Source organism: Thermobia domestica, chromosome 2 (genome assembly GCF_964235325.1).
Source record: "Thermobia domestica chromosome 2, izTheDome1.hap1.1, whole genome shotgun sequence".
NCBI lineage: Eukaryota > Metazoa > Arthropoda > Insecta > Zygentoma > Lepismatidae > Thermobia > Thermobia domestica.
The window spans coordinates 193579729-193593167 of NC_137455.1; the positions used below are offsets into that span (position 1 = coordinate 193579729).

The 13439-nt window shown below is 36.0% G+C and overlaps 2 protein-coding genes across 2 annotated transcripts in view; one reads left to right on the forward strand and one right to left on the reverse strand.

Annotated features, from left to right (window-relative positions):
• LOC145678339 (uncharacterized) overlaps window positions 1-4362 on the forward strand; it is a 317750-nt gene extending 313388 nt beyond the window's left edge. Inside the window, exon 5 of the transcript XR_014130363.1 lies at window positions 3252-4362. The gene's annotated coding sequence lies outside the window, so the exon portion shown is untranslated. The remainder of the gene's footprint in view (window positions 1-3251) is intronic.
• Window positions 1-13439, reverse strand: part of LOC145678340 (orexin receptor type 2) — an 844605-nt gene that overhangs the window by 343336 nt on the left and 487830 nt on the right. The gene's annotated exons all lie outside the window — the stretch shown is intronic.

Below are 13439 nucleotides of genomic sequence, written 5' to 3' on the forward strand. Positions count from 1 at the left end.
AAATTAGCATAAAAGCCAAATTTCAAGAGGCCCTATTTCGAATTCGAAAGACTATGGATGGTGTTCTTCATCAGCATAAAGGAGGTCACGCATACGCAATCCAAAAATACATATTTCATTCATGTTCAATGGGTGTACAGATCATTACCTGCAGGGTGAAATTCTCAGACATGCCATCAACCGAATTTTGAGATATGTGCTGACTTTATGATTGGTCCAAAGTAGGCACATGATAAGCCTTGATAGCAGTGAACACAGAATCTTGTGGCTCGATATCGAAAGTGTTAAGGATCGTCAGCAGCCCGGTTTCTCGTACTCGGAAAAACACGTGCTGCAATGTTTTCTTTCACGCTTATAAGTGAAGAGAACGTGAAATACACCGCGACAAAATAATCGCATCACACATTATTCTGAACACACACACACACACAAACATGGAGCTGCCGGTTCCTAACATTTCCGCCCTTCCCTTCGAAGTATTGGATGTTCATTGTTGTCAAGGTTTACCTCCTGCCTACTTTGGACCCTTTTTGAAATCAGGGTATATCTGAAAACTCTATTGAAAACATATCTGAGAATTCCATCCTGAATACCCTCTACACCCAGTTTTACGTCCCACGCATATGCCAGTTAGGATAAAGGAGACGGTGATGATGAGTAATGAATGAAATAGTGGAATGAAGAAAATGGGAGGAAACGGGAGAACCCCGAGAAAACCCATGCACACGGTGTTTGTCCACCACAAAGTTCACTTGGGGGGGCTGGGATCGAACCCGGGACCCCTGGCACCAGAGGTGAGCGCTCTACCACTGAGCCACCGCGGCCCCTCCTACTAGTAGGATTTATGAGATCATGCACATGGGTAGGTGAGAGTGCGCACTTCGACGATAGTACAGAAACAACATGCTATGATGATGAAAATATAGAATATGTATTGGAAACAGAGAAAACTTAACATTTATATACACTGGACATGGCAATATTTAATACTAAGACTATTAAAATAATTATGGACGATGCAACCAAATTAAGAATACGATCTTGAAATAGACATTTATTTAATTTATGACACCGACATGAAATAAACATTTACTTACATAAAGAACCTGTAGTTATAGCATATTTTCTTATTACTCTATCTAGAATAACGTTTAAGAATAATATGTTACTTATCCCGTATACGCAATATCTTCTATTATTCCGTTTAATGAATGTACTGCACCATTTGTCCTTCATGCTTGGTTTGTAACCTTTTCCATTTGAATAGAAGATATCGTGGACCTGCACAGCTTGGGTAGAATTTTTCGGACTGACAGTACACTACGTACAACGCTAGTTTAACAACGAATTAACTCAGATATTCATAATTTTTTTTCGATTAATTGACACAATGTTTTTTAAAATTTATGTCTAACACTTGTGAAAATATACGCATTTACGTTGCACTATTCATGCAAAACATTGATTACATTTGTGTAATAGCCAATATTTCCTTCGTTATTACTCGCTAGCCCCTTTCCATCCTTATTCTCTGACATCCGCGCTATCTTTCCTTATACATCTTATTGTCTAAACATATGAAACAATCACACATATTGGTGGTGTATCACCTTGGTTCCATCGATTTCCTCCAATAACAATTTACGAGAGTTAGGGGGAACACCATGCTATCCTTGAGAAATGCAGAAAATACAACGATAGGTGATCAGAAACGTAAATGATTAAGGCTGACTGACTCGGACTCATTCATTAGGATTTTTTGATCAATCAGTGTTCATTGACTTCCTGCTTCACGGGGATTCTTTACTTCAAAGTTTAAGTGTGCACTTACCAGCGCTGAGGTTACGTAAATACCTCTTTGAATATGGTGTTTTTACCAAAAATGCTTCCCACTATATAATGATTTGTAGAGCTTATACCTTGATTTCATGCACACACCCCTATAGCTTGGTATTGTATCAAGAACCCATCATACAGAGATGGTAACTCTACTACTGACCTGCTGTGATCCCCAAGGATCTTGAATGTGTAGGTGCAAATTAAAAAAATATGGAAGTGGGAAAAGTATTTGAATTGGAACAGGAAAGAAAACTAAGGATAGAATTGAAATAATATTAAATTAAATAATATTAATAGAAATAATATTAGTTATTTTGAAATATGCCTAAAAGTCAGATAAATATAATGATTAAAAAATAAATTGTGATTAAAGTATGAAATAAAAATAGGTTTAAATTTTGTGCACTTTTGAATTAGATAATTAACAATCGTTTCACAACAATTTCTTCCGTTACATCTAAATGATTTATTTAATATCATAAATGTTATCTTCTAATGCTGTATGGAATTTTCGTTTAATAATCTATGAAGTACATTATAAAAAGAACATAACCGAGCATATTGAATAAAGGTCAATGCATCATGCCAGTGCAGTGTTCAGATTGAAACGATAGTTACATTTTCCGGGATATATCTATATTCTTTCGAAACGTTTTGTTAACGCATTGACTCCAGCTGGAGATTGTAGAGTTCTCGTCCAATATTTCCTTGTTTAGCTTTCTCCCTCTTCCCACCATTCTGTGGTTCTGGCTATCCATTGTGTGTTTGCGGTTGAGAGAGTAGCTTCACATAATTTCAGTAGACAAGACGACAACACAAGAGCAAATCCGCTCCAGAGTCTCGAAGCTGATAACGTCTACGGAAAGAAGAAGGAAAAGACTGAACATTTTGTTCGCATCTCTTTTTATTTCCTCTTCCTTCTGTAATAATGAGAAACTAGAGAAAGAAGAAGCAATTGCTCATAATTCTAATGTTCCACCTTAATCTATATTGACTAGAACACTGAACATTCTTAAATTTCATTTTGACAGTTACTTGTAGTTTGAAAACCACTCTCAGGGGTACGGAGTAAAATTCACTCCCTTACTCTCGATTTATTTTAAATCCTGATAGTGAGGAGAACTGCGATGCCCCTAAAGAAAATATGCCCCATATTGCATTAAATTCATACAAGTTATCGCAGTACATATTTTCTTAATTTAGTCTGGGAATAATCCGCCCCACATAAATAGGACTATTTCCCGCTCATTCTTGACAGAGTTTAATTTCAGGTACTAAGGATTCTGGGAAGACATAAAAGAAAATGCAGTGTGGGTGGAAAGAAACTCCCAATTTTGAATTCTGAGTTTCTATTAATAAAAGTCATCTTGTTTTATAGACTAAAGTATGTCATTTTCCACCTTTCTTTTCAGCTCCTGTGAAGCTTTTGTTGTTCCTTTGAAGACACAGATACCAGGATGATTAAGCATTGAGGGGAGAGCTAAAATTGCAGCAAGATTTGAAGTGTGACAGTTCATAATTCAGGTCAACGGTGCTGGAGAGGTCAACATAGGTAGCAAGCTGTTTTATATGCAAAAACAATTAAAAATTGCCACAGAAAATTAGTGATTACCGGAAGTGTGGTGGACATTAAGAGTTTGGATAGGCCCTCGACTTCTGTATCAGAAGAGAAGGTGCCACAGTGAGAGAGATGTTCGAGTGAAACCCTTCAAAATCAACAAGGTAGGCTGCAAGAGAAAGTGTCGCATTACACGCTAATTTGTGCGTGGAATTCTTTACAAAGAGTTACATTACATTATGTCCAAAAGTTGTATCCAGAAGATTGCGATAGGCGTGTTGAATTTTGTGAAATGATGCTCGCATGGCATGAAGATCATCCACACCTGTTTGAAAAACTGTGGAGTGATGAAGCTGCGTTTCATATAGGGATCTTCGTTAAACGTCATAATAATTATTATTGGGCAGATGGTAATTCCAAAGAGACAATTGAAAATATGCAGGGTAAGCCGAAAGTGACAGTGTGGTGTGGATTAACTTCTTCCCGCATTATTCGACCCTATCTGTTGAGAGGCAGTACGAACGCTAAAAGATACCTGGAAATGTTAGAAAATTTTGTATGGCTACAAGTTCTGAATGGGACGAGTGACATGAACTGTTATATATGCAAGATGAAGATAATCGTCATTAGGCCTTGCCTGTAAGTCAATGGCTTGACGAACGACTTGGAAGACGCTGGATAGGTTAGTGGATAGGTTACCCACAGAATGACCAGCACCAAGTTCAGACATCACCCCATGCGATTTTTTTATGGGGGTGTACTAAGAAAGAAGTGTATCGCAGCCAACTACAAACTTTTGGTGAACTTGAGCATAATATCCGCGAGGTCATAAGTGGTACTCCTGCTGAGGTCTTGAGGAAGGCCGTAACAAACGTAGCTGTTCATTTGAGACAATGTCTAGAAAATATTGATGCACACATTGATTTATAACTTTTGGAAATATAACGGTATATAATAAACTACATGTGTACAAAATATCGAGTTTAAGGAGGGAAATATTAAACATTAGGAGTCACTTTCTGCCCATTCTATATAATAATATTGATTGAAACTGGATATATTTTTTCTTTACGAAAGTTATCTTGGAATTTCTTTTAAAACATCCGGGGTTTAATCTTAACTGATTTCAACTCTATGGAGAGGGTTGTTGGAAAACTTGAAAGTATAATTTTTGCCACATTGCTTCGAAATCGAATTTTTTCTTTTACGATAAATGTCGTGTAATATACAGGGTGTTTCAAAACAAAACCGACAACGTTTGGGAGGTGATTCCCGACACCAAGATAAGACAAAAAGTATAGACCATCCTGAGTGCACAAATGCTTTCTTTAGCCTGGTGAAAACATGGAAAATGAATTTTAAAAGTCCATAGCTCCAAAACTATGGGACCTACCGTAGTCGGGTCAAGACTTCACTTAGGAACTATTATGTGCCCTATCCAAAAATGCGTGTTTCAGAATCCTGAGGTGCTTCCATAACAATTTTTATAGAGGGAGTTTGACTACGGGCCTATATTATGAAGTACTCCCCAACTACCTCCATAAAAATTGTTGCGGAAGTAGCGCAGGATTCTGAAACTTGGATATTTTAATAGGGCACATATTAGTCCTTAAGTGAAATCTTGACCCGACTACCGTAGGTCCCATAGTTTTGGAGCTATGGATTTTTAAAATTCATTTTTTCATGTTTTCGGCAGCCAATAACTCCGAAAGGAAGCATTTGTGCACCCAGGATGGTCTATACTTATTGTCTTATCTTGATGTCAAGAATCACCAATTAGGGTAAGACTCATTTTGCACCCTAATGTTTTAAACTTCTGGAGCATATTAGACACAATGTACTTGTAATTTTCGCGTTTGTTGTTCCTGAGGAAATTATGACACACGTCCCTGAATGCACTCCATGCTTCCCTTTCAACACTTGTCATAGAATATTCAAAATCTGATTCCTTAATTAACTTTCTGATCTGAAGTAAACTGAGGATCAATGAATATTCCTTCTTTTAACTTAGCACTTGAAAGTTCTGAGAATTTTGTTACTAGATACTGGAAGCACTGCCCATTTTTATTCAAAGCTTTGACATATTGTTTCATTAGGCCCAGTTTAATATGCAAAGGTAGTAATATGACTTTTGAAGGGTCTACGAGGGAGACGTTTTTCACATTTTTACTTCCTATATTGCGGCTTTCCCTGACAAGGCAATCAGTTTGAGTCCAGTGTTTATCGCGTTCTCTGCTGTTCCATTCGCAAATGTGGCATGGATATTTGGTGTACCCTTGCTGCTGTCCAAGAAACATACATATCACCTTTAGATCGCCGCACAACAACCACTGATGATAATCGTACTTGATTTTTTTCCTTATTTTGGTAAGTTTCCTTTAAATGTACTGAATAAGTACTTGGTACAGAGAGTTGTTGGTTGCTGTTGTGAAGAATCACACCCTTCAAACTTGATTGTTGGAATCAATGAAAACCCTCCATTTCTCTGCATTATATTCATCCCCTGTGAGTTTTATCATGAGATTTCTGACGTCGTTGCAAAAAACTAAGTTTCCGTCAGAAGAAAAGTATTGTACAAATTCTTTCTCAATATATCTAAAACATAAACATGATATCTCTGAAGCCAATAAATTTTTTTCACTAAGCCTTAAGCTTAAAGTTTCGCTGCTTTCTTGGACAGATTCAATTCTCGCACTAAATCGTTGAACTCGACTGGTGTAAAAAAAACTTCTGCTCAGCAGTTTCCTCTTCTCTGCCGTACATCTCATCATTACATTCAGTGCTACTAGAAGCAGAATCCGTAGACTGCGGTGGGTTAGGTACTGGAATACCAGGATCATGTGATACAGGTCGTAATGCAGATGGTAGGTTAGGATATGTAAGGCTCCGTTGTTTTTAGCAGTAAAACCTTTAACTTCACACGAATAGAAATAGCAGTTATTTCTATGATCTTTCGTTTCACGCCATATCATTGGTATTCCGTAACGTAGATTTCTTCTTACTTTTTGTCCAGTTCCTTAGGTCTTCGACCCATACTTTACATACTGTGTGTGGCGCAAATGATTTGTCTTGATCCCCTAACTTTATTCCGAAATAGGCGTAATATGCACGTTTCACAAGCGATGTAATTTTTTGTCTCAGTTTAGACACTAAATAACTGCTACAGATGTAGCAGAAATAATCAGTTCCGACACTTCCTACGCTCTATTTCGATTCAACAACAAACAGCATAGCACAGCACAGATAGACACAACAACAAAACATACGGCGACCCGTAGTTCTCACAATCATAGCTTACACAGTGCTGTTATTGTGTTTCCAATGTGAAACGCGTTGTGATATTATTTAGTGTTACCAGATACTGTACATATTTTTTCAATGTTAGCAGAATAAGTAAATGCATGTCTTTTATTACAAATTCAAAGATAATCATAAGTATATGGTATCGAAAGTATCTTTTTATATTTGTAATTATAATCAGTAGTTCTTCCGAAATATAGCTACATTTATCGACTATTTTCCTCTCCCTCTCCCCTCTATTTTAAGAAACCTGTACGTGATAGAGCAAAACTAACTACATTTTTGTATTTGTCAGGTCAAAAACATTATGAAAACGTTAATAGTTTCCAAACAGCAAAATCACTGTAGGCCAGTGTTATGTATTTCATTATCTATAGTTATTATTTGTGTGAGTATTCGAGTAAAGTTAGAGTGGGGTAGTTCGATTTCTGATGCGTTTCATCAAATATGTTCATCTAGCATTGCGAGTTAATTTGATAGGCTAATATTATCTATACCGGCTTACCTATAAACGGAGATAAATAAAAATACTCATGCCCTTGCATTGCCTAAAACTATGATTGACTAGTGATGCTTCACTTCCATTCTTGCAAGGGGAAGAAGCAATTATCCAGGTGGATTTTGACAATTTTGTGTCGCGAAGAATACTTGCAGATGAAAACACTAAAAAAGATTTTAAAAAGAAAATGAAATATCTTTCATTTTCGTCAGTAAGCAGGTGCCATTAAACACACTTAATAGAAGTTTCTTTTCACCACGATTTCGCTTGGTTTGTTTGACTACAACACTAGTGGGACCAGGATTCATGTCAGTAGTCTAAAGACAATTGAATTGGCGTCCCAATTACAGCGCATATTTCAATATAATACTCCTATTATTTGATTAAACATACGTACTTGATTGCAGCATTTTTAGATAATTTGTATTTTATTTTTATCACTTATAATAAGTTCGTGGTTTTATATATTTGTTTCATAGTAATTGCAATAATTATTAAAATGATGAGCTATTTTGCGGAAGAGTACGAGTGTTGGTACGCAAAAAGTAAATCAGCCTTCTTTAGTTGACGTGCTTAGTATATCGTGTTTAGAGGTAAAGCCGAACACATAAGAAGGTACTAGGAATTAAATGTCTGGGCTCTCGGTATATATGGCCATGCCAGCCTATCACACATATGAGGGATGACAACCCTCGGCGATCACATTACCCTGTCAATTGGAGAGGAAGAAAAGAATTCAGAAGGAAAGAAGCGGACTGGGAATACTATGTTAGATACCATCATGGCATTTGCCTGGTATGAATGAAGAAAACCCAGGAAAAACTCACTCAGGATGCCTGACCTGAAAACGTTGTTACTCCTTTTCGACTGAGTGTCGCCACCGAGATTCGAACCCAGGACCACTCGCAGAAAAGGTTAATGAGGTAAGGAACTCTGGTTTACATAACCAGAAATAACGGTGTTGGTAGCCAATGTGCTAACCTCACATCACTCAACTTAAATGCGTTTAGCCTACTATTCTCTTTATGAGCTGTATCATCAGGAAGTTTAATTTGTCGTAAGCTAAGTTATAAATATTAGTCTTCGTCATTGACACAAACATTAAGATTGAGGTATTCAGTAGCAATTACGTACTCTATATATATCTTGTTGCATTTAACTGGTTATTTTATCATCTTTTCAAGTCACAAAATATGTACTTAAGACTTTATGTTACATAGAAAGTGTCCATATATGGTGAATATTCATTTAACCTGTTTTAATATCGTGATGTTAAGATCAAAATCGTATTTTTCATTTAGGTTGGAAAGCTGGGTATTATTATAATTATTAAACAAAAAAATTTAGTTCTCTTCAGGTTATTAATTTTAGATCTGTCGTTTACACAAACGACGATTGTCATGACAACCTTAGTGACGTCAGAGGATTTTAATATCTTGCTGCAAGGACAATGAGATGGGTGAGGGAGGTAAACTTTCCCCGGATAAAATTTCATCAAAGTGAGATCATTTGAAAACGGCAGGTAGGAAAATAATCGTAAATAAAATACGAGAAAAAACTCTCCTTTTATCTCTTTTTTCATTTAAAGACTAAAGGGCGATTTCTGAAGAAAAGGAAAGCTAAAATTTAATATATTGTCTCTTTTCTTTTTTCTTTTGTGCTACATTGCGTTTTCTTCTTGAATTAGTTTAAGACAAGTATGCTTTTGTGTTGGGATTTTATTTGGTACATCTCTAGCTACATTTTTTAAAATTTTCTATCTGCCATTTATTAAATATTCAGGATCATTTTTGTCTTACTAACTATGCTATGCATAAATATGAGCAGTCTTATGAAACGACTACGTCCGTCTCTCCATTTCTCTATCAACAGGTAATAGATCAAAAGTTATAAGAGATAGCCACAAATAGATCTATATATACCTAGGTATATACGTGGTGTGTTCCAAAAGTATCGAACCTTTTTTCTTTCCTGAGTAATACAATGAAGCCCGGGAGACTTTCGTCATAGTAGATGTAGAGGGGACACTCATGCGCAGTCGTGAAATATTTCCAGCCCGCTGAAAGTGTCAGTTGCTAGCAGTCGGCCAACGACTGAAGATGTGTAGTGAGCGGTCGTCGGATTTCTTTTTTCTTTTTTTTTGGTAAAATAGCAGAAATACTTGAGCAGCGATATTGCGTCAAATTTTGCCAAAAGCATGGCGATACTCACGCGGAAACCATTAAATCGGATCGGCACATGTAATTTTGAACGAGAATTTTGGTATGAGGAGCGTGTCTGCGAAATTTGATTCAGAATTTCCTCGCCAAACACAGCATGCCTGTGTGCCTTCAGGCTCCCTACTCATCCGATGACTTTGAAGGCGATTAGTGTTTCGAATTTCCAAATCAATAAATGCAGTTTTGCCAACCAAAGAGTTGATGTCTTTTAAACACATTACGTATATATATATATATATATATATATATATATATATATATATATTCGCCGGAAGCTCCCCAAGAATGAATTCTGTCTCACTCCTTACCGCTCAATTACAATCAGAACTCAAAAATCTACATTGAATATTAATCGCTATGAAAAAATCATCATTATCATCATCATAGGTATTCTGCCCTTATTGGCAGGTCATTTGCCGCAGCTGAGAAGCTTCCAGGCTCAACGGTCTTCCGCTAACTTCTTCGTCTTCATGTATGATCTTTATGTTTTTATTCATTTCTCTTTCTCTTCTAAATAATATCTAAAAGTGTTCTTTTCTCCTCCACCATTTCTAACACCCTCTCATTCGTTTTCTGCCCGACCCAACTAATTCTTTCCATTCTTCTCCACACTCACATTTCGTAGGTTTGCAGTCGTTTCTCATCACTTTTACGTAATGTTCATATTTCTGACCCATATAGTAAAAGACTCCACACGAACCATTTTTAAGTCCTATTCTCAATTCTTTATTCAAGGTCGCACAAAACAGACTTTTGTTCCTCCTAAAGGCTTCTTTCGTCATTCCTATCCTTGCTTTATTTTCACATTCACACTTCACGTCATTATTAAGAGTACTATCCAGATATCGAAACCTATTCATTTGTTCTATTTTCTCCCCTCCCACTTTTATATTTGACACAGACTGCTTCGTTCCAATCACAATAGCTTTGTAACATTTATTTTCATCTCATATTCTTCAAAGCCCTTCCTCAAATTTTCTAACATCCTATTGATTTTCTTTTCCGATTCTGCAACAAGCGCTATATTGTCTCCAAATCTTACACATCTAATCTTTCTATCTCCTACAGAAATGTTGTCTTCATCATGTAGGCTCTTTTTCACTATCTCTTCTACATAGATATTAAGTAATGTTGGCGAGATACAGCATCCTTGTCGAACTTCCCTTCCAACTGTATTCCCCTATGTCAGTTCATTTCCTATCCTAACACTTACTTGTTGATTCATATATGTTTCTTATGAGTCTTTGATCTTTTCATCCAAACCCATTCTTCTTTAGAACTCTCATCAACAATTCGCAATTGAAAAGCTTTTTCTAGAACTATAAATACAACATACACCTCTTTCCCTTTTTCTATAAACCTTTCACCAATCACCCTTAATAATCCAATAGCATCTCTTGTGCCCTTACCTCTCCTGAACCCAAATTATTCCTTCTCAAACTTTTCGCTTGTTTCTCCATACAGTCTTCTGTTCAATATTCGATACAGAATTTTAGCTGCATGAGATATGAGGCTAATAGTTCTAACGATAAAATATTGCTTGCTACGAATTTTTAATATAATTTCTTGTCCCAATACTGTGTTCAATTTGCGCTTCAGTTCCTGCATTGTGACCCGAAGTGGTAAGCATTTTCGGTTTCAAAATTGATCGCTAAGTAATACTGAGAAACGGCTTTTCCTCTATGGATATGGAGTTCTGGAAACATATGTCATCTCTCTTTTATACCTCTACTGAAATCGGAATTTTTATAATTTCCGATTTCTCTATTGATACCCAAAGAGCAAAATGAGTGATAGATAACACACTTCCTGAAGAAGATCAAGAGTCATGTTAGTTTTCATTTTGAAGTTCACAGTAGATATGAAAAAAATATATATGAAACAAAAATTGTTTGTTTGTTGTTTCAAATGATAAAGAAATAAGATAAGTGGTCCTACAATATAGTATCAATATATACAAGTGAAGCCTGACATTGGGGATTGTTTCAGGGTCCACTTGATTCCCACTGAAGTGTACCACCTCTCTGTGCTCGGTTTCTCACATCTAGGGTGACTGAGTCGGTAGTGGTCACCATTTCAGTAGTGGTTATCTAGGACAATAAATTTGAAGTGAAGAAGCGTATTAGCCAATAAGCTTTAATGTTTCATCTTTACTGTATAGTCTACTACCTTTTTTTTGTATACTGTATCCCTATTAGATAGCTTTTTCAGTTGGAGTACGAGTCTAGAGGAAGTTGTTTACATGCATGTGGATAATTTTTCCATTTTCTAAATTTTGAAGGTAAGCGAACCTTCCGAATTATTCCACTATATCAAGTTTATTTTATAAATATTGTGAATCTTTTTAATATGTACGAATTCAAAAATGATCAGTTATTTCAAAAATATATTTATTTTTGAGCCTACTTTGTTACAGACATGAGTTGTAGGGGTGACCACTACTAAAATATTAAAATAGCTATTTTTTAGTAACGGTCACACTAGGTGACCATAATTGAAAGCACAATTTCAGTAGTGGGCACAGAATAAAAAACCCGGCTGCACTTGAGGAAGAGATAAATGTGTCTCCTACATGTAACTGGTATTCGGAAAAGTCTACCATTACTGAATCTTTTAATCTGTTTGCTCTCAAAATCGTTTAGATTACCTGGAATCAAAAATTAATGAGTGAACGTTAACAAGTTTCAATGAAGCAGGTGACACCTGACATACGGATGAAAAGATCTCATGATTTATTTGGTGTGTGGGAGAAATTTCGTTCTGGTCAGATAAGAGATGATATAGAAAAGTTGTTTACAGATTCTGTATAATTGCTCCGCGGTCCTATTCAAAATACACAACCTATCCACAACGATTCATCTTGTAGGACTGATGAAGGATGAAAATAAAAAATCAATGTGTCTCCTTCAACAGCCAAAGACTGTCAGCCTGTCGGTACTGGTTCGACATGTCATAGCAAATGCATGTCCATAGAAAATTCAAAATGGGAAAGCTGTGTGTCTATTCTATTCAAAAGAAATTTGTTGTGGCCAAAAACTCCAGAGAAAACACAAAATTCCAAAAGGAGGAAACATTGATTCTCTGCTGTAGTGAGTTCAAAACAGTACAGGGACTTCTCAAGTAAAAAAGAATATGAAGCAAAATCGAAGTCTAAGAATGGAAACAGTTCACGTAAGGAAAAAAACAACTTGTGAAATTAGTATGAAGACAAATATCAAAGGACGTGAGTGTCGAAAGTGTAATGCAAGATCTTCTCAGCATGTCCACATCGGAGGTGCAGTGTACTAAATGTAAATAGTGGTTTCATGTTAATTGTGTATCCAGGAAACATGTGAGGATTTTGGAGTTTCTATTTTCATAAAATGGCTGAATCTGATTCTGAAGACACATTTCTCTCCAAATCACAAAATGGTGGGATAGGCCTTTCTTTCATTGACCTCTTCAATTAAATAACGTGTTTGTATTAGTTTGATAATACTAGAGTAGTGGTTATTTCAATGTAAATTTAATTTTACCAAGAAAATGTAATAGAAACAAACACAGTAACGTATAATAAGTGTTACCAAGAGTGTGTGACCACTACTGAATATAAAAATGTCCACCACTAGAAAAAAGTGACCTTTACTAGCGAAACTGGTCTTACCAATGAAAAATTAGTATATGTGCTTACTGCTTCCCTTAATGACTGAAAGCTGTGCTTAAATTGAAAGAGAACAAAAGTTTACTTTAGCTGAACAAAAAGTCACCACTGTAACATCAAAACACAAGTGAGAAAATAAGTAAATAAATATATAAATATATAAATAAAATAAATCAAAAATTAAAATTTCCTTAAGGGTGCCCACTACCGGCCCAGTCACCCTATATGTATATTGCTCTCTCTTCTCTTTCTTTTTATAATGTTTAGTTACAGGAAACATACATTGTAGGATTCGATTGTTTGATATGGTTCGAGCCACATAACTTTTTATTAGTAGGTAAGAAAAAGAGAGATATTTAAGACTCTTTAAATTTTACTTTCACC